Genomic DNA, 21,635 nt, shown 5'->3' on the forward strand with positions numbered 1-21,635 from the left:
TTGTAACATGTCTTTTGGAAATATGTACCAAAGTGTTAAATGTATATAACATTTAACATAATAATTGCAGTATTATTTTAATAGCAAAATGGGGAAGCTAAAAGTTTCCAACAAAAATGACTTAGTTATATAAATTACATTAAATAAGCTACAGTGAAATACTATGAGGTGTTAAACTATTGTTAAAGATCTGTATTTAGTGACCTTGAAAAATGTCTCAAACATGGTAAGTGGAAATGGCAAGTGACAGTATAAATAGTGTGATCTCACTGATGAGAATATTTTAAAACTTTTATATATAAGAAGTTAAATATATCTTCTAAATATATAGAGATTTATCTATGAAGATGTTCACCAAAATGTTAACAATGGTTAGATCCGGGTGTTGACATTTTAGATTTGTTTCGATTTCTTTTGTTTTCCTGTATGGTTTAATTTTACTTGCTTTTTTTTTTTTTTTTTTTTTTTTTTTTTTTTTAACAATAACAATGTCTTTAAAGTTTTCATTGACATAGTAATTGTACATATTTATAGAATATAATGTGATGTTTTGATATATATATATGCATGTATATATTGCATAATGATCAAATTAGGATAATTAGCAAATCCATTGACTCAAGCATTTATTATTTCTTTGCAGTGAGAACATTCAAAATCCTCTCTTCTAGCTATTTTTAAATACAAAATATATTCTTGTTAACTGTTGTCACTCCACTATAGTCACCCTATTGTGCAATAGAACACCAGAATTATTCTTTCCATCTAAGTACAGTGTGGTGATTTTGGGAGGTGGTAGAGCCCAGTGGGAGGTGTTTGATTATGGGGATGGATTCTTCCTGAATGCCTTGGTGCTATTCTTATAGTACTGAGTCCTCACTTTCAGGAGACTAGATTGGTTCATCAAGGAATAAATCAGTTCAAGCTTGTCCAACACACAGCCCATGTGCCACATGCGGCCCAGATGGCTTGGAATGTGGGCCAACACAAATTCGTAAACTTTCTTAAAATATTATAGTTTTTTTTTTTTTTTTTTTTTTTTTCTGATCAGCTATTGTTGGTGTAGCTCATCAGCTATTGTTGGTGTTAGGGTATTTTATGTGTGGCCCAAGACAATTCTTCTTCTTCCAATGTGGCCCAGGAAAGCCAAAAGATTGGATACCCTGGATTAGTTCTTGTGGCAGTGAGTTGTTATACAGCTAGGACTCCCTGGTGTGTAGTTGTTCGTAATATTTTCTTGTAATTCTTTGTATTTCTGTGGCATCAGTTGTAATATCTCCTTGTTCATCTCTGATTTTATTTGAGTTTTTTTCTTTCTGGCTAAAGAGTGTTGATTTTGTTTATATTTTCAAAACCCCAATCCTTCATTTGGTTGATTTTTGTATTTTTTGTCTATTTTTGTTGATTTATGCTATGATCTTTACTATTTCATTTCTTTTAATTTTGAGTTTAGTTTGTTTTTTTTTTTAGTTCCTTGGGGTGCAACATTGGGTTACTTGAGCTCTTTCTTCTGTATTGAAATAGGTGTTTATTGCTATTAATTTTCTTCTGAGTACTGCCTTTGTCATATTCCACAGGCTTTGGTATGTTATATTTCTGTTTTCAGTTGTCTCTAGAAATTTTAAAATTTCTCTTTTAATTTCTCTCCTTTAGTTAACTCATGGTTGTTCAAAAATATATTGTTTAATTTCCATGTATTTCTATAGTTTCTAAAGTTCCCTCTCTTATTAATTTCCAGTTACATACCGTTGTGATCAGAAACAAGATTTGATATGATTTTGATTTTTCTAAATTTGTTAAGACTTGTTTTGTGGCCTACCATATGGTCTATCCTGGAAAATGTTCCCTGTGTACCTGTGTGCTGGAAAAGAGTGTGTATTCTGCTGTTGGATGGAAAGTTCTGTGTATATCTGTTAGGTGCATTTTATCTAATGTGCAGTTCAATTTCAGCATTCCCTCGTTAATTTTCTGTCTAGTTGATCTGTCCATTGTTGAAAGTGGTGTAGTGAAGTCCCCTGCTATTATCGTAATGCAATCTATTTCTCCCTTCATGTCCATTATTATTTGCTTTATATAGTTAGGTATTCTGATGTTGGGTGCATATATATTCACAATAGTTATGTATTCTTCATAAATTATACCTTTTATTATTAAGTAATGACATTTTCTGTCTCTTGTGACAGTTTTTGACTCTCTGTTTCATCTGATATAGTTATAGCTACCCCTGCTCTCTTTTGGTTACCACTTGAGTGGAATAACTCCTTCCATCCCTTTACTTTCAGTATACCTATGTCTTGTGTAGGCAGGATATAGTTGGATCTTGTTTTTTAAATTTATCCACTTTATGTTTTTTATTGGAGAATTTAATTAATTTACTTTCAAATTAATTGTTGATGAGTAAGGACTTACTACTATCATTTTGTTAATTGTCTTCTGGTTATTATTTTTATTTATTTATTTATTTTGAGACAGAGTCTCACTCTGTCGCCCAGGCTGGAGTGCAGAGGCTCAATCTTGGCTCACTGCAAACTCCGCCTCCCAGGTTCAAGAGATTCAAGAGATTTTCCTGTCTCAGCCTCTGGGTAGCTGACACTACAGGCATGTGCCACCATGCCTGGCTAATTTTTTGTATTTTTAGTAGAGACGGGGCTTCACCATGTTAGCCAGGATGGTTTCTATCTCCTGACCTCATGACTCACCTGCCTTGGTCCTCCAAAGTGCTGGGATGACAGGCGTGAGCCACCGCACCCCACCTGCTTTCTGGTTATTTTAGAATCCTTTGTTTCTTTCTTCCTCTCTTGTTTATCTTTGTGAGTTGGTGATTTTCTTTAACAGTTAGTTTTGATTAATTTCTCTTTATCATTTGTGTATTTACTATCTTTTTGTGCTTTGTGGTTTTCATGAGGCTTATAAAATATGTTATAGTTATAATGGACCATTTTATATTGATAACAGCTTAACTTTAGTCACGCACAAAAACTCAAAACATTTACCCTCTTTTTCCACAAATTGTATTTTGATGTTGCAATTTACATTTTTTATATTGTGGATTTCTTAACAATTTATTGTAGCTTTTTTTTTTTTTTTACTGTTTTGACTTTTAACCTTTGTACTAGATAGATATATGATTTACAGAGCACCATAACAGTGTAGGGATATTCTGAGTTTGCTTATATTTACCTTTACCGGTGAATTTTATACTTTCATGTATTTTCACATTAGTAATTACTGTCTTTTCATTTCTACCTGAAAAACTTCCTTGAGCATCTCTTGTAGGGCAGGTCTACTGGTGATGACTTTCCTCCACTTTTGCTTGTTTGGGAAAGACTCTCCTTCATCTCTGAAGAACAGCTTTGTTGGGTATAGTATTTTTGCAGACAGTTTTGCTTACACACTTTCAACATGTCATCCCATTCTTTTCTGGCCTACAAGGTTTCTGCTGACGTATCTGCTGATAATCTATGGTCATTCTTTTATATGTCACTTGGTGCTTTTCTTTTGCTGCTTTTAAAATTCTCTGTTTTTGACTTTTGACTGTTTAATTATAATGTGCCTCAGTGGGGATGTCTTTGGGGATCTTTGAGCTTCATGTGTCTGGATGTCCATATGTCTTCCGAGAGTTGGGAAGCTTTCAGCAATTATTTTATTAAATAAGTTTTCTGTCCCTATTTTTGTATCTTCTAGATGTCTCATAATGCAAATGTTTGTTCATTAATGGTGTCCCAAAATTCCTATAGGCTGTCTTCATTCTTTTTCATTCTTATGCTTTTCTTTCCAACTGATTGGGTAATTTCAAAAGACCTATCTTCAAGGTCAGATCTAGTCTGTTATTGAAGCTCTCAATACCAATAAGACATTTTAAAACGTTTTCTTATTTATTGCTTAGTTTACTTTTGTCTCTTTTCTTTTGGCCATTTTGAAACTAATTGCTTAAAATAAAAAAGGTCTTCTGATCAGTTATTTTTGTTACTTTATTTAAAAGTTTATTTGGAGAAATTTCATAAAATAAAAGCTTTGGAATGTCTGTGGATACCAACTTTTCATGCTATTTCATTGACCCTTATTATGAAAAGTCGTTTGTAAGTTAAATTCTTATTTTTCTTGAATTTATTTTTAAAATATCTGGACCTCAGGTGTTGTGTTTCAAAGTTGTGACTTTGCTACTTAAACAAATGTAATTCAACATACAACTTATTACATTGCAATTGCTGATCGGCAGCTTTTCTTACACAAGACAAATAGTAATCAATGATTATAACAAAGTAAAATAACATTTAGTATTTGTTTACAACTTCTGCCTTGTCTCCAGAGGAAACACTTCTTTAAAAGGAAGTCTTGGTGTTATATTGAGATATAGTTGTGAATTCTTTGTTTTTTCTCTGTTTTCTGTGGAGCATTTGTAGACTAACACAAAGATAAATAGTAGTGAAGAGGGATAAGTAAGAATACCGTGAGATACTCTGCCAGTCCCCGGTAGTGTCTGCATCACTAATTAAATGACGAATACAAAAGGTGGGAAACAGTAATGAAAACATAGATCTCCATTCTTGCACTGGACGCTCAGGCATTTGACGTGATCATATTTAGCCTTTTCAGCAACCCGGGAAAGGATTTATTGTCCTCATGTTTTAGGTAAAATTCCATATCCAATGTCATACAACTAGTAAATAATAGAACCTAGATCTGTTTCCAAAATACACAAATTTTTCTTTTTTCATTCAGTGGTCCTCCCAGATGGTCAGGCTATAAAACTGGAAAACATTTTGAAAAATAAATAGAACAAATAAGACTATGCATTATGGTTATTACTGGGCTTTTAAAAAATGTTCTTTGTGTATTGTTTACTGGATTTGCTTGCATGGGCCAGGTGAAATTAAGTAGTACATCCTGATATGGCTGTGCTGTGGAGTTAGGAATACATTTGAGTTTGTTCGTGAGAAAAAGTTACACATATATGTGTATATATACAAATGTACATCTTATGTGTGAATATATTATATATTGTGTATATTACACATGATATATATTATACACATATATACATAATGTGAATAGTATATTTTATACATATTTTGCACATGTGCACACACACACAAATATTTAAAGTTTTTTTGAGGAAGGAGATGTCATCAAAGAGTTCACTCAGAGAAAAAATGTTTTCATTTCCATAGTCAGTGAATACCACTTGAAAATTTTCAAATGCGGCCAGGTGTGGTGGCTCACACCTGTAATCCCAGCACTTTGGGAGGCCAAGGTGGGCAGATCACGTTAGGTCAGGAGTTCGAGACCAGCCTGGCCAACATGGTGACACCCCGTCTCTACTAAAAATACAAAAATTAGCTGGGTGTGGTGGTGGGAGCCTATAATCCCAGCTACCCAAGAGGCTGAGGCAGGAGAATTGCTGGAACCTGGGAGGCAGAGGGTACAGTGAGGCCAAGGGATGCACCACTGGCACTCCAGCGCTTGGGCCAACAAAGCCCAAGGGACTTCTGCTCTCAAAAAAAAAAAAAAAAAAAAAAAACAAATGCATAATTCCCCTTAAGAACATAGAAGCAGGCTTGAAAGAACTGGGGGATTTTTCCCTTTCAACTGTCACACGGCTCCTTTTTTCTGGCCAGTGACATTGGATGTTCTTCCTATATGACCTCTACTTTTCAAAACATGCTCATTAATTTTTTATGGGAAACCGATATAACATTTTCTTTAAGTTAGGGTTGCAAAATGTTGTTTTCTTTTGTTTTGCCCTCAATGATGTCATCTGCTGGGTGTTAAGACATTTTGTACGTGTCGAATATGCCTTAAACCTTTATAAAAGTTCTTTACTCTTGAATCAATAAGATGTTGGTACTTTGTCTGTAGTTAGGCAGAAAAATTGACTTTTATATTCCAAGTAAAATCCTGGTGTGATGCTTTAGCACTTTTGTATTGATGCTGAATAATTTACACTAACTTGTTTACTAGAATTTGTAGTCTATTTTCTTCTTTAAAGAAAAGGATACAAAATATCAACATTAGATTTTATTCTGGGTTACTTATGAGAAGAAATGAAATGGTATAAGAAGTCTTTAGAAGACCATAAGAGAGTGGGACAATGTTAAAGTCAATATTGAATGACTGTCCCTGTAAATTTTGTAAATTTTAGTCACATTCTTTTTTTTTCTTTTTTTTTGAGACAAGGTCTCACTCTGTCACCCAGGCTGGAGTGCAGTGGCACTATCTCAGCTCATGGTAGCCTCCGCCTCCCGGGTTCAAGCAATTCTCGTGCCTCAGCCTCCCGAGTAGCTGGGACTACAGACATGCACCACCATGCCCAGCTAAGTTTTGTATTTTAGTAGAGATGGGGTTTCACCATGTTGTCCAGGCTGGTCTCGAACTCCTGACCTCAAGTGATCCACCCACCTCAGCCTCTCAAAGTGCTGGGTTATAGGTGTGAACCACCGCACCTGGCCCACATTCTTTAAGTGAAACTATTTGTGTATATGATGCTCATTAACAGGCATTTTGGCATTATTAACTTCTTCTAGGCAAGTTTTAATATTGAGAACCCCCCGGCTATAATCTCAGCTCTTTGGGAGGCCGAGGCAGGCAGAGCAAGAGGTCAGGTGATTGAGACCATCCTGGCCAACATGGTGAAACCTCGTCTTTACTAAAAATACAAAATAATTAGCTGGGCGTGGTGGTGCATGCCTGTCATGCCAGCTACTAGGGAGGCTGAGGCAGGAGAATTGCTTGAACCCAGGAGGCAGAGAGGGCAGTGAGTTGAGATTGCGCCACTGCACTCCAGTCTGGAGGCAGAGTGAGGTTCAAAAAAAAAAGAAACCCCAAATCTGGTTTAAAAGTCTGTGACAAAGTCAGAATTACAATCTTCTAACCCTATATTTAAACCTTTGCCACATAAACATTAAGATGTTTTCAGATATTCTAGAATCACAGAATTTCAGGCTGTAAGGAATTTCAGAAATCACCTATTAATAATTTGATTTCTTCATTTTGTAGGAAATAGAACTTAGGCTCAAAGAAAAGTTGAGTGGCTCTTCTAAGGCAGAACAGAATTAAGGCTGAGACATATTTCTCCATGAACACGTTTCTCCAGACTGGGGCTCTGTCCTTTGGTCTACTGTCCCTGAAATGTTTTGAATTGGTAGAAAAATGCTATGGTGATGGGGTCAGATAAAATGAGCAGTTGAGGTCAAAATCCATACCCGTTAAGGTAAATATTGATTCCCCCACCTTCCCAGAGTTGTAGTACTCTGTTTCCAATGGGAAAAGTTCTTTTAATAGAGTAAGCCTTGAAATCCAAATAAGGTTTGGACTTTAGTTAATAACAATGCACCAAAATTGGTTCATCAGTTGTGACAAATGTGTCACCCATATGAGCTTAACACAAGGAAACTGGCTCCAGGGCAGAAGGGAACCCACTGTACTCTCTGAGCAACTTTTCTCTAAACCTAAAACTCTTCTAAAATTGAAAATTTACTAACAAAAAGTAAATCTTGTGTTTTTTTTGTAATATTAGTGTGAAATCATTATTTTTCTTTTAGAAGTTTTCTGAGGAAGCACTTTAGATGAGTGCAAAGGTGACCAGTAAAGGGAGACTATGAAGGCAAATGTTGAAGGTATTCATTTCCTCCTCCTCCTTTCAAAGAGTATGCAGTCACAAGAGGTCCAGGTGATAGATTAAAAAATATTAGCGCAAGAGAGCCTTAACAGTCCAAATCCAATAGTCGTTATGCTGTTAAATAGCACAATATTGATAATTTTTTGGTTATCATTAAAGCATAGAGGCTGAGGACATTCAAAAATATGATTCCTTCCATAGTAGTCATTTGCTTGCAGAGATTATATTGATTGATTATGGTACCTGATTCATAGATGATAACATCTAAATTTTTCTTTTCCATTTCAATTTTTCTCCTTCTAAAATTTAAGAAGAGTTCTTCCCATGGAGATTTTTGGATAGCTCTGGTGATATTAGAAGGTGGTTAAAGTGACAGGGACAATTCCTCACCCCTGACTTCCAGCGGTTTGTGCTACACATTACCAGGATGGTCTATTTGTAAAATCATTTGTAGCATCTTCATATTCATCTCCACTCTCTCCCCCTTCCCAAAGTTGCATTCTATGACACCACTTTACAAAACGATTTAAATCACGGACTAATGTACACGTAGAATTCAAATAAATTTCCAAGTAAGCCTAGGCCTCTTTGTGCAGGGCTTTGTTTTTGACTGGCTCAAAGTCCCTGGCTGTGCCACATGGTATGACAGCTGGCAGACTTGTTTATCTCCTTGAATGATGTGTCAACTCCAGCAGCCCCCAAACTGAGCTATAGTATTACATGGGTGTTGTTTTTTCATGTGAAATCGTCTGTCAGCATTGACTCTGAAGTCAGCAGCAACTTCTCCCTTCATGTTCTCACAAAGGAAAATGTGAGCTGAATGCGTAGGCTTGGATTTTCAGTCGCTTGCTCAGATGTTGTAACCATGATGACTCTTCATCTATGCATGTTATGGCTCGAGAGGCTGAAAACACAACCCAGGCTTTGTCAACACTGTCAGCTGTGTGTGTGTTTGTGTGTGTGTGTGTGTGTGTGTGTGTGTGTTGGGGCAGGGGAGGAATTCATCCTCTGCCTCTCTGCACAGCCCTGTCTGAAATACTTTGCTTCCTGATTCTAGATACCCTGCGATGGCTTGACTCCATGAATGATTTACTTGTCATACATATTCTGGAAAAGGCAGAATATCCATAAAGGAACTGGAATCTGACTCATAAGGTAATTTATATAACCATTAAAAAAGATTTTTAATGCAAATTAAAACTGCAGTGAGATGCCATCTCACACCAGTCAGAATGGCTACTATTAAATAGTCAAAAAATAACTGATGTTGGTGAAGATGCAGAGAAAAGGGAACATTTATATACTGTTGGTGGGAATGTGAAGTAGTTCACATTGAAAACCAGTACAGAGATTTTTTTCCCTATGAAAAACAGTAAGGAGATTACTCAAAGAACTAAAAATAGAACTTCCATTTGCCCAGCAATCCCACTACTAGGTATCTGCGCAAAGGAAAAGGAATTATTTCACCAAAAGCTACCTGCATTTACATAATCCCATATTTCTCAGAGAAAAAAAGACACCTGCACTCATATGTTTATTGCAGCACTATTCACCGTAGCAAAGTCAAAGAATCAACCTAAGTGTTCATCAATGGTGGATTGGATAAAGAAAATGTGGTACATATACCCCACGCAATACTATCAGCCATAAAGAAAGAATGAAATCACATCCTTTGCAGCAACATGGATGGAGCTGAGGCCATTTAACCTAAGTGAACTAACTCAGAAACAGAAAATCAAATATTGCATATTCTCACTTATAGGTGGGAGCTAAACAATGGTACAAATGGTCATAAAGATGGGAAAAAAATAGATACTAGGGGCCCGAAACAAAGGGAAAGATGGGAGGGAGGTGAGGGTTGGAAAATTACCTATTGGGTACAATATTCACTGTTTGGGTGATGGGTTCACCAGAAGCCCAAACATCACCATAAGACAGTATCTCTACGTAACAAATCAGCACATTGTAGCCCCTGGATCTAAAATACAATAACAAAATAAAAAATAGCTAAAAATAAAAATACATTCCTTGAGCACACGTCATGTGCTGGACACTATCTTAGGCACTCAGTAAATGACTGAGCTTGGTTATTTAACAGTATAGCCTCAAAAATCTGTATCTGTGCTAATATCTTCTACATGCTCTTCCGCCCTTCTTCACACTGGTCTGAAACCCAAGAGGCTAAACTACATAGACTATGAGGAAGGGCTTTTGTATTCTCTGGCCTTCATGCACCCGGAGGAGACTGGAAGGAGAGAGGAGAGTGAGGTTGGGGTGTTTGTCCTCAGGCATCTTTCTTGGAAGGAATTGCAGCTCCTGTTAGCCTTCTTGGCACAGTCTTCCCTCTTTAGCTTCCTCCAGGCTGAGGGGCTATAACAGGGCGGTCATTACTGGCCCCAAGGTTCTGCACGATCCCCCAAGCGTTCCCTAAACCCTGCTCCATTGCCTTGGTAAAAAGTCCCTTGATTAGAATCTCCTCAAATTGACCTACTGTTTCCTGCCAGCACCCTGACTGAAACTGTCATGGTAACTAATCCTGGGCACAGACCACAGCCCAGCAACTATGGCTTTCACATGGATTATTAGATTTTGTTATCTCCCAAACCCACATAAAGTAAATCATGATACCTTAACTGTGACAAATGAAGAAACTGAACTTTTGAAGGCTTTGGTAACTTCCCCGAGGCCACATAGGGAGTAAAAGGCGGAATCAGGTTCTATGACTTCCAAACCCATGTCCCAGCTCTCTTTTGTGTCCCTTTAAGTGGGTTGCCGTTCTCCATTGCTGACATTAACATGCAGCCAGGACAGAATATCCATCATCCTTTGTTACATCTGTATCTCAACATCACGAACTCGGTTCTATTTCTGTTCAGTCTTGCGATATGGAAGTAAGAATATATAATTACTTTGGTTAATTATTCACAGTTCTGGATTTGAATCCTTGGAACATAATTATAAAAGAAACCCTGGATCATTATGATAAATGTAGTTACATGGCATATCAGTGGATTTAAGGGCTTCTTCTCCCATTGCAAAAGTTAGAAGAAATTACCTAACTGTGACCCTAATTTTAAACCCAGTTATGAAATTGGCACATGCTGACCTGCATCTCATGTGGCTCAGATGGCTTTGGTAGTCAGCATGGAGATTCTGCTTTAAGTCTGTCATGATGGTGGGCACAGCAGCCAAGGGAAATTTGCTCCCACACAACCTATGACATCATTACCTTCCCCCATAGAGAATTCTCCAGGGTGTCAGTTTTCATACTTTGATCCTCTACTATATTATTCTCTGCCTGGCTTCTAGACAGATGTTGTAAATGCTCACAAAATAGAAAAAAAATTGAATTTCTTATAGAAATACAAGCACACTAGGAGGGAGAATTAGGGTCATTTGTCCCATGTAGGTAAAGCTTTAGTTCCTATTAAAGCATTCACAGAGTTAAAAGATTAATCTTTGATATACACCTGGATTCATGTAACCATGTGTACCCCTAATTTTTCCCCTTGTGAATGAACATTCCAGTTTTTTCCTCCTTTTCTCTTTCCTTTCCCTTTTGCTTCAGTTTTGAGCTGAGGCCTCCTGAGAAATCATCACATTTCAGGAGTTTGGAGGTGTGAGCTCAGGAATTTTGGTTTTTAATTATTTTTCAAATGTTCCTCTTCATATTGAACTTGATTCTCCAAATCATCTTATGAGGCTACTGCAGGCATAAGTGGGGATGGGGATTAATGGAGAAGGAAGTCAGAATCCTGATGCTAAAAACTGATTTCACCTGGAGGACAATGGATGATGTTAGTTGAAAATGAATGCTGTCTGGTTAGCCTGGGAATCTGTTGACCTTGTATATTTTCTTAGTGAAACTGCTGTCTCCCATGAGACTGATGTGAATGAAACTTTCAGACGATGAGTTTGGTGGGAGAGGGTGAAGTGTTTGGTGAGGTAGGTAATTCACAAAAGAGGTGGGGAAAACCCTGCCATTACGGAGTTAAATCTTTCTTTAAAAGACAATGGCTCATGTCATTATAGATGATAGGGGGAAAAAAAATAAAAAAGTAAAAGATAGTGGCAATCATCAAAGTAGCTTTCTCTCTCTGCTGAAGAGTCCTTCCATGGGATCTGATCTTCCCTATGCCAAGTCCTCACTGCCTCACTGCTATTCATCGTGTTTCTCCAAGTTCTGATTGATAACATAACTTTCCCTGTTCACATCTTAATTCAGCATGAATGAGTATAAAATATAAAATACCATAAGGACTGCCTACTCTCGACTTCTTTTTTACTCTTCTTTCTTCTTCTATTCACTGTTTGCTGCTTTGAAGTGCTACAGCTCCCGAATTTACACACCCAAGTCACAGTAGGAGGTAATTTAGAACTAAACTCAACATTAGACCTTTGACTTTCCAGTAAGTTATTTTCCATGTTTGCTGTGCTTTTCCCTCTGCCTGTCCTGTCTTTGTGTACAGTGTAGGTTTGATTTGATTTCTAAGGTTCGTACTGGAAGTCACTCCTTTGGGTTTTTTCCTTGGCATTTTCAAAGGAAGGAAAGAATTTCTCACCTCTGGAGTTCTACTCTGCTGCAGGTAAAGAATTTAGCAGCTATGGGGGTGATAATTAGAGCCAGTAATAATTTGACTGACCTACCCTAGGCACAAAATTGTACAGTAGATCTCTCTTTCATGTTGTAAGATGGTTATTTAAATCTCTACATATGTGGTTTAAGAGATCTACAGTGTCTCAAAGTCACTGGTAAGGTGATTTAGCCAGGGGCATCCAAGTGAATATTGCCCATATAGATTTTTGTGGGTGACCTGAAAACTGTCTGGCAAAAGTTATTTCAGAAAGAATTTCAAAACTTTTAAGTATTGGTATGTAGGGGCAATTCAGAAGTTGGCTATCTCTTTTGGCCCTAGTATTACAGGAGGAGTCAGGCATTCTTGGGTTCAGGAGGTGGGGCAGCAGCACTGACTGAGAGGACCCCAAGGAGAACCCAGAACAGAGTTCCTTCTGCCCAAGCCAGAGTCTCAGGGTCTGCCTTACCTCCTTCTTCTTACTCTCAGATTTAATGTCACCTTGGAAGTGTCTGCGCAACCTGGCCCTCTTTTTTATCCCTACAGCCACCACCTTAATACAGGCCTCATCATCTCTTATTTGGGGTAATTATTGCACTGGCATCCTAACTCACCGTACCGAATGTTGTAGTCCTTTGGGGCTTCTGCAACAAAATGCCATATACTCAATAGCTTATAAACAACAGAAAATAATTTTTTCACAGTTCTAGAGGCTGTGAATCTAAGATATAGATGCCAGCAGATTTGGTATCTGGTGAGGGCTTACTTCTTGGTTTGTAGATGGCTGTCTTTTCATCTTTTTGGTATGTCCTCATGTGATAGAAGGGACAAGGGAGTTATTTGTGGTTTATATTGTTTTTTATAAGGGCACTAATCCCATTAATGAGGGCTTCATCCTCATGACTTAATCACCTCTCAAAGGCTGTACCTCTTAATACTATCACTTTGGAGGTTAGGATATCAACACATTAGTTTTAAGAAAACATAAACATTTAGTCAAGAGCATAAACCTATTTTTTCCTTCCCTAAGAAGTAGAGATGTTTTCTAAAATACAAATCTGGCCAAGTATCCAACCATACTTGAAGATACACTCATGTTTGCAAGTATCTCAGAATTTTTCAGCTGCTTCTTAACCTCTAAGGCAGTATTTCTTTACCTGTTCTTCTACCTTGATACACCTGAGAAAGTGACTTGCTCATAGCTATGGATGGTTGGGGGAAAAGGGAGAGAGGAAGGGGTGGTAAAACTAGTGTGGTGTGTTTGTAAAATTTGTAACTGCCCAATGGGTTCACTTTGCCTGCTGACTAGACAGAGCTGATTTACCAAGATGGGAATTGTAACAGAAAAAGAGTAACTCATGCAGAGCTAGCTGTGTGGGAGACAGGAGTTTTATTATTACTCAAAAGTAGTCTACATGAGCATTTGGAGTTGGAATTTTTAAGGATAATCTGGCGGGTAGGGGCTCGGGAAGTGGGGAGTGCAGATTGGTCAGGTTGGAGATGGAATCCTAGGGGTTGAAGTGAATTTTCTTGCTGTCTTCTGTTCCTGAGTGGGATGGCAGAACTTGTTGAGCCAGATTACAGGTCTGGGTGGTGTCAGCTGATCCATCCAGTGCAGGGTCTGCAAAATAGCTCAAGCACTGATCTTAGATTTTACAATAGTGATGTTATCACCAGGAGCAATTTGGGGAGGTTCAGACTCTTGGAGCCAGTGGCTGTGTGACCTGTAAACCATAATTTCTAATCTTATATCTAACATGTTAGTCCTGCAAAGTCAGATTAGTCCAAGGCAAGTTGGGTGTCTTTTTGGGAAAGGGCTATTATCAATTTTGTTTCAGAGTCAAACCATGAACTGAATTTCTTCCCAAAGTTAGTTTGGCCTACGCCCAGCTTAAAGGTTAGAAGTGAGATAGAGTTGGTTAGGTCTGATCTCTTTCACTGTCATAATTTCCTCAATTATAATTTTTGCAAAGGTGGTTTCAAAATCCACAGGGTGATCTTGATATACCTCCCAACTGTGGGGAGGAGAGGGCACACCTCACCTTGATCTCTTTGAGGACATTTGCTTGAAGGCACCAGAAGGAGAGACACCCCCAACTTAGCTCACCAAGTCATCTTCACTCCCTCCTTCTGGGCCACTCTGACTGACACTGCCACCACTACTATTCACACTCAAAGCTCCTCATCATGCCCTACGAAATCTTCTCTTTCAAAAATACCTGCCTAACTATTAAGGAACAAAGTGAAAACTTTCTAGCTCTTTGCTCTTAAACCCTTACTAGGCCTTTTGTGACCTGGCCCTGGCTTACATGTCAGCCTTCACAGTCACATTCTCCTCTCCATCTATGGGGGGCTCAGAGAGTGTCTCAAACACCAGGCTCTGTTCTCTTTCCATGCCCCTGGGTTTCCCACATAGCTTTCCTGCTACCTGAAATATTCTTTCTTTTTCTGGTTAATTATCACTCATCTTTTCAGTCTGGACGGGGTGCTTCTTCCATAAACTTGTTCCTCTCCATTCCTTGGCACTTACTGATCAAAAAGCCAAACTTTGTAAAATATGTAAAGAGGTTTATTCTGAGCCAAATATGAGTGACCATGACCCAGGGCACAGTCCCAAGAGGTCTTGAGAACATGTGCCTGAGGTGGTTGGGTTACAGCTTGGTTTTCTACATTTCAGGGAGACAGAAGTTACAGGCAAAGACATAAATCAATACATGTAAGGTATACATTGGTTTGGCACGGAAAGGCATGACATCTTGAAGGGTGGGTGTGGTAGCTTCCGGGTCATGGGTGATTTAAAGATTTTCTGATGAACGGTTGGTTGAAAGAATTAAACTTTGCCTGAAGAGTTGACATCAGCAGAAAGAAATGCTTGAGTGAAGGAGAGCTGCATAAGCCAAGGCTCTTGTTATGTAGATGAAGCCTCTAAGTAGCAGGCTTCAGAGAGAACAGATGGTAAGTAAATGTCTCTCATCAGATCTTAAAAGGTGTCAGACTCTTCATATCTACTGGATGTGGGAAATACCTAGAAGGGGAAGAAGAGCCTACAGAATGCAAATTCCCCTACAAGACAGTTTTGCAGGGCATTTCAAAGTATGTCAGACAAATATATTTTGGGGTAACCTACTTAGATTTCCTTGAGGGCCTGTTATCTGTCATGCAATGCTATACCAAAGTCAGGTTGGAGCTGGGTATCTTACTGCCACAAAGAGTCTGTTTTATCATTCTTATGATTTTTGTTTTGGTGTTAATGCTGATCAGTTTTGCCTCAACCTCCAAGGAAAAAGCTATAATGAGGCATGTCCAATACCTCCTTTTCCATCATGGCTTGAACTAGTTTTTCAGGTTTCTTTGGAATCCCCTTGGCCAAGATGAGGGGTCCATCCAGTTGTTTGGGGGGCCTATAATTTTATTTTTGGCTTACACCACACTATTTTAATTATTAATACCTAGTTACTTATCTGAATTGGCTTCTGTACTCCAGGGATCTACGTCTATTGTAACCACCCAAGGGGTTCTTCCTGCCTGCTGCAAAAATAAATACCACAGCATTACAGTAAATAAAGAGTTTAACAGACACGAGGCTGACCATTCCATGTGGGAGATCGAGTTAGTACTCAAATCATCTCCCCCAAAGCTTGTAGGTTAGGGGTTTTTCAAAGTCAGTTTGCGGGAAAAGATGGGGGTGGCTAGGCTTGCTGCTGATTCATTGGGGTGGAGATGAACTCATAAGGGGGTCAAAGATGTCCTCTTGTGTTGAATCACTTCTGAGTGAGGTCACAAGAGCAGGATTGGCAGACATGTAAAAATCCTGAAAAGGTATTTTAAAGGCCAACCTACAATACTGGTATTATCTGCAGGAATGTCTGACAATTTATGTCTATATCTTAGCAGAACTCAGATCCCTCTCTTTCCCCAGCCTGATGGCCTTTCATTAGCTTTGCAAAGACAATTGAGTATTGGGGAAGGCCCAATATCATTTAAACTATAAACTAAGTTGGCTCAGCCTAAGCCCAGGAATGATTAAGGCAGCTTGAAAGCTAAAGGCAAGAGTTGGGGTGGGCCAGGTCAGATCTCTTTCACTTTTATAATGTTTGCAAAGGCATTTCACTGTCTTTCTTACTGTTGACTCCGAGGCATTTAGCCTACCATATGGTACATACTAGATGGTTAATACTTGTTTATTATATGAATAAATGGGGAGGACAAGAGGGAAATAAACAAGGATGATGCAAGAAGCATGAAATTATTCAAAAAACATGTACCTGATCCTCTCCTAGCTTCTTTTCTCACAAGATTCGAAGCCTGTGACTCAGTCTACATCTCATTTTAGTTTGCTACATTCTAGTATCAAAGGGTTGGTATGATTGTGAAGACAGTTTGTGTTTATTAGTTCCCCTCTATATTGGGTGGGGGGCACTGTTTTACTTCTCTAGCATTCAGGAATGAATCTCCAAGATATTTTGCAGCTTTTATAATGGGGAGCTTCTTATGTTTTTCATGAGGTGTAGCGTTTCTTTTGCACTCTTGGGATCTGTCATGAGAAAAGCACACTCTCTGTGCTATTCCCCCTTCAGCCTAGGCCTCACAGTGAAGATTTGTGGGATAGACTAGATAGAGCCCAACTGCAGCCTAAGTCAGAGTCACCCAGCTGACCTGCAGTACTGAGCGTAAGAAGGCAGATGTCTTTTGCTATAAGCCACTAAGATATTTGGGTTTGTTACCTGGCATTATTACAGCAATAAATGACTAATACAACATCTGCAGTATAGGAAGTAAAGAGCTCTCATTGACCCCAAATAAAATACATACTTAGAAACATAAGAACTGTGGTTGATACAGTGGATTGCCTCACTTATCATCCATTCCAACCTCCTTCTAGAATCATAGAGTCTGGAAGCCACAAATTACATTTCCCAGATCCTCTTACAGTGAGGTTTTCAAATGTAACTTAGGTTCCATCAATCAGATGTAGTTGTATGAAACATGAATTCAGAACTGAGTTAAGCAAGGCACCCATTTTTGTTGGTGCAGACTATGGCAGAAACTTCCTTACTTGGCAACTTTCAGCACAAGGTGGGGGTAACATTGTTTACCAAGGGGCGTCTTGTGATTCTGGGGACTGGGAGGTTCTCCTAGATCCTCTGCGTAGTCTGCTCTTCCAACCCTTCCAATGTTTTTGTGAACTACATACCTGATATTGTAGCATAAATTCCTTTCTTCTTAGAGTGATTTCTGTTGTCAGCTACCAAAGTCTAACTGATAGAAATCATACAGCTGGAATTTCAAACTATAAACCCATAAAAATCGTACTGTAAGAATTTCAAACTAAAAATTAAAGGCTGATTCCTTATAGCTTCTTAATAACCTATGGGATAAAATATAAGTTCAGCTTGATATACAATTCACAATTTGGCTCCAACCAACTTTTCCAAACTCTTTTCTTACATCCTTTCTCAACTGTTACAAGCACCAGTCATACTGTGCTGCTAGACATACCCAAAGAGCAACACACTTTTCTGTGCCTTGGGCATGATATTTTCTCTTCCATGCAGTTACTTTTTAACTCCTTGTTTTGTTTATTCAGCAAATGTTTATCGATTGCCTGCAATATGCCATGTCCTGTGCTAGGCAGTGAAAGTACAAAGATAAATAAACAAGACCCCTATATGCAAGGAGATCATAGTCTAGTGTGACAGACTAAAATATCAATAAATAATTATAATAAATCTTGTTAAGTGCTAAGATATGAGTTTGAAAAAAAAAGAAAAAATTCTGGGACAATGAAAAACAATCAGAAGCTTGTTACCTGAAGAATTGGTAAACGCTTGCCAGAGAAGGTAATCCTGGAGCTAGGGTTTATAATGTGAATCGTCTTAGTTAGTTCAGGCTATATAACAATACCGTGAACTGGGTGGCCTAAGCATACGCATTTATTTCTCACAGTTCTGGAGTCTGGGAGGTCCAAGTTCAAGGCACTGGCAAATTCAGAGGTTGGCAAGGGTTCCCTTCCTGGCTCATAGAAAGCCATCCTCTTGCTGTGAACTCACATGGCAAAAGTGGGTGAGAGAGCTCTTTGGAGTCCCTTTTATAAGGGGACTATTTCCATTTCTTAGAGCTCCATCCTCATGACCTAATTACCTACCAAATGCCCCACCTCCTAGTACAATCCCCTTGAGTTTAGGAGTTCAACATATGAATTTTGTGGGGAACACAAATGCTCAGTCCATGGCATGAGTTGTGTAGAAAACTGACCAGGTGTAGCATATGCCAGGCAATGATGAGGAGCAATTCAGGCTTTCAGAGTAGAGGAGTAAAACAAAATTAGACCGCATTTGCATTTCAATTGTAAATCACTTTTTAAAGCAATATTATGGAATCTGGCAAGCAAGAGAGTCAGTGGAGGTTTTTCTATAAGGAAGTAATGTGATTAAATTATACTGTCATGCTTATTCTGGTGGCCACATGGAACATGGACTGGAATGGAAGAGACTGATGACTAGGATATAGTTTAGGAGGTGGTTGCAATGAATGAGACTCTGAGCTAATTCAGTAGTGGAAGGGGTGGAGAGAGAGATCAGTTGTTGGAAATGTGTTTCCGGGATAGAATGTATAGGACCTGATAAACCATTAGATCTGAGGAATAAGAGGAGAGAGGAATTGGGATTCTGATGTTTCTAGCTTTCATCATTGGCTAGCTATGTGCAAGCACTTGGTAACATTCAATAGATATTTATGGAGAAAATGACTGCAATTGGCTGTACTCATCAAGAGAGAATATAAGAAAAGAATCAAGTGTGTGTGTGTGTGTGTGTGTATGCATGTTGGAGCAGGGGGAGGAAAAGGTGATGTTTTGTAATGTTCCTGTGTTTTGTCCACTTGCTCATTGATAGTAGACAGAATAATTCTGGGGAGTGATCAGAACTGGAGCTATGTATTATATTTGGATATCAAGAGCATATAGGAAGATAAGAGTGGGTAATATTGCCCAGGGTTAGTGTATAGAGAGAAGAAAATTGGTCTAGGGATAAATGTTGGGGAATGCCAATATAAAGGGAAGATAGAGTGGGAGGAATCAGAGGAGGAGACAGGGAAAGAATCCAAGGGAGAAAATCATTTTAAGAAGATGGCATTTGGGATATCAACTGTAGCTGAGTAAGAGTTGCAAAGTGTCCAGTGGATTGAAAATTAGGAAGAGCAGCTTGGCAAGAGCATGCTCCACTGTAGTTGAGGTTGGATGGTAGTGGTGTGAATAGGATCTGAGAGTTGGAAAGAGGCAATATTAATATACTTACATGTTTGGGCTTGAGTGAAAATAGCAGGAGAGGTAGGGTAGTTGTTCTAGGGAGGCTAAGGATAACAGGAAGATATCTTCTTTCTTTTAACTTTTTGTTTTTTTTGAGACGGAGTCTCACTCTGTCACCCAAGCTGGAGTACAGTGGTGCGATCTCAGTCACTGCAACCTCCGCCCCCCAGGTTCAAGTGATTCTTGTGCCTCAGCCTCCTGAGTAACTAGGATTACAGGTGTGCCCCACCATGCCCACCTAGTTTTTGTATTTTTAGTAGAGACGACGTTTTTGCCATGTTGGCCAAGCTGGTCTGGAACTCCTGGCCTCAAGTGATCCACCGGCCAAAGCCTCCAAAAGTGCTGGGATTATGGGCATGAGCCACCACACCCAGCCAGGGAAGATATTTTCTAGAGGAGAATGAAAAGACAGGATATAACAAAACTGCTGTTCCTACCACCATCAATACCATCACCACTTCTGCCAACACCACCATTAACTAAAGAAAAGATACATTGCCTTGCTGGGCGTGGTGGCTCACGCCTGTAATCCCAGCATTTTGGGAGGCTGAGGAGGGTGGATCACCTGAGGTCAGGAGTTTGAGACCAGTCTGACCATCATGGAGAAACCCTGTCTCTACTAAAAATACAAAATTAGCCAGGAGCTATATCCAGTCCTTCAGGAAGCCCTGTCAGTTTTACCTCCCACACACCCACCTTTTACTTCTGTTCACTTCTTCTCCAACTTTGCCATCATTACCTTAGTTCAAACTATCATCACCTTCTTCCTGGACTCCTATGTAACTCCTAGCTAGTTTTACTCTACCCCTCTGGTCGCTACACAGTAGCCAGAGTGAGTTTTCTATTGGAAATCTGGTCACACCACATCCCTTCTTAAACTTCCTAGGTGTTTCTTCACTGCCTTAACACAGCATGGAATGTTTCAGTCGTGCCTCATCCCCTTGCCTTTTCTACATCAATCACACTTTTCCTTTTCCTTTTTTTTTTTTTTCGAGGCGGATTCTCACTCTGTTGCCCAGGCTGGAGTGCAGTGGCGCAATCTTGGCTCACTGCAAGCTCCGCCTCCCGGGTTCACGCCATTCTCCTGCCTCAGCCTCCTGAGTAGCTGGGACTACAGGCGCCCCCCACCATGCCTGGCTAATTTTTTTGTGTTTTTAGTGGAGACGGGTTTTCACTGTGTTAGCCAGGATGGTCTCGATCTCCTGACCTCGTGATCTGCCTGCCTTGGCCTCCCAAAGTGCTGGGATTACAGGCATGAGCCACCGTGCCTTTTAAGAACACTTGCCACAGGGCCTTTGCACATGTAGTTTCCTATTCTTGGAACACATTTTCCTTCCCTCTTCACCACAGTCAACTTTTACTCTTCTTTCAGATCTCATCTCTCGCACTGTTTTCTCAGAGAAGCCCTCTTCAACCTCCTTGACTGAGTCAAACCTTCCCATTTTAGGTTTTCATAGCCCCGGATACCTTTCCTTTACAGTACTTGTCACAGTTTTACATTTTTGTCTCTCCCTCCACCTCTAGACTATAATCTCCAGAAAGAAATGAACCTTGTCTGTTTTTACGCATCATCTTACCCCAGCAATTAGCATAATGTTTCACACACAGTAGATGACCAATATTTGTTCAATAAGTGAATGGTTGAATACATGAATGAATCAAAGTATTTATCAATTGTCGGTCATACTATATATAAGATTCCTTCATTAGTTAAGAATGATATTAGATGATTTATAACATTCCTTCAAACTTTTAGGCTGTTTTTCGCATGAGAGAAAATCCATCTTTAGATTATACCTGTCTGGCCGGGCGCGGTGGCTCTAGCCTGTAATCCCAGCACTTTGGGAGAGGCCGAGACGGGTGGATCACGAGGTCAGGAGATCAAGACCATCCTGGCTAACACAGTGAAACCCCGTCTCTACTAAAAACCACAAAAAACTAGCCGGGCGAGGTGGCGGCGCCTGTAGTCCCAGCTACCTGGGAGGCTGAGGCAGGAGAATGGCATAAACCTGGGAGGCGGAGCTTGCAGTGAGCTGAGATCTGGCCACAGTACTCCAGCCTGGGTGACAGAGCGAGACTCTGTCTCAAAAAAAAAAAAAAAAAAAAATTATAACCTGCATTTTTTCATGGCAAAATG

General features: G+C 39.3%; 1 long non-coding RNA gene across 1 annotated transcript in view; it reads left to right on the forward strand.

The window, feature by feature from the left end:
- LOC108531942 (uncharacterized) overlaps positions 1 to 21,635 on the forward strand; it is a 99,542-nt gene that overhangs the window by 48,115 nt on the left and 29,792 nt on the right. Inside the window, exon 2 of the long non-coding RNA XR_001886318.1 lies at positions 8,676 to 8,773. This is a non-coding gene — a long non-coding RNA (uncharacterized LOC108531942). The remainder of the gene's footprint in view (positions 1 to 8,675; positions 8,774 to 21,635) is intronic.

Source organism: Rhinopithecus bieti, unplaced genomic scaffold (genome assembly GCF_001698545.2).
Source record: "Rhinopithecus bieti isolate Rb0 unplaced genomic scaffold, ASM169854v2 scaffold_7884, whole genome shotgun sequence".
NCBI lineage: Eukaryota > Metazoa > Chordata > Mammalia > Primates > Cercopithecidae > Rhinopithecus > Rhinopithecus bieti.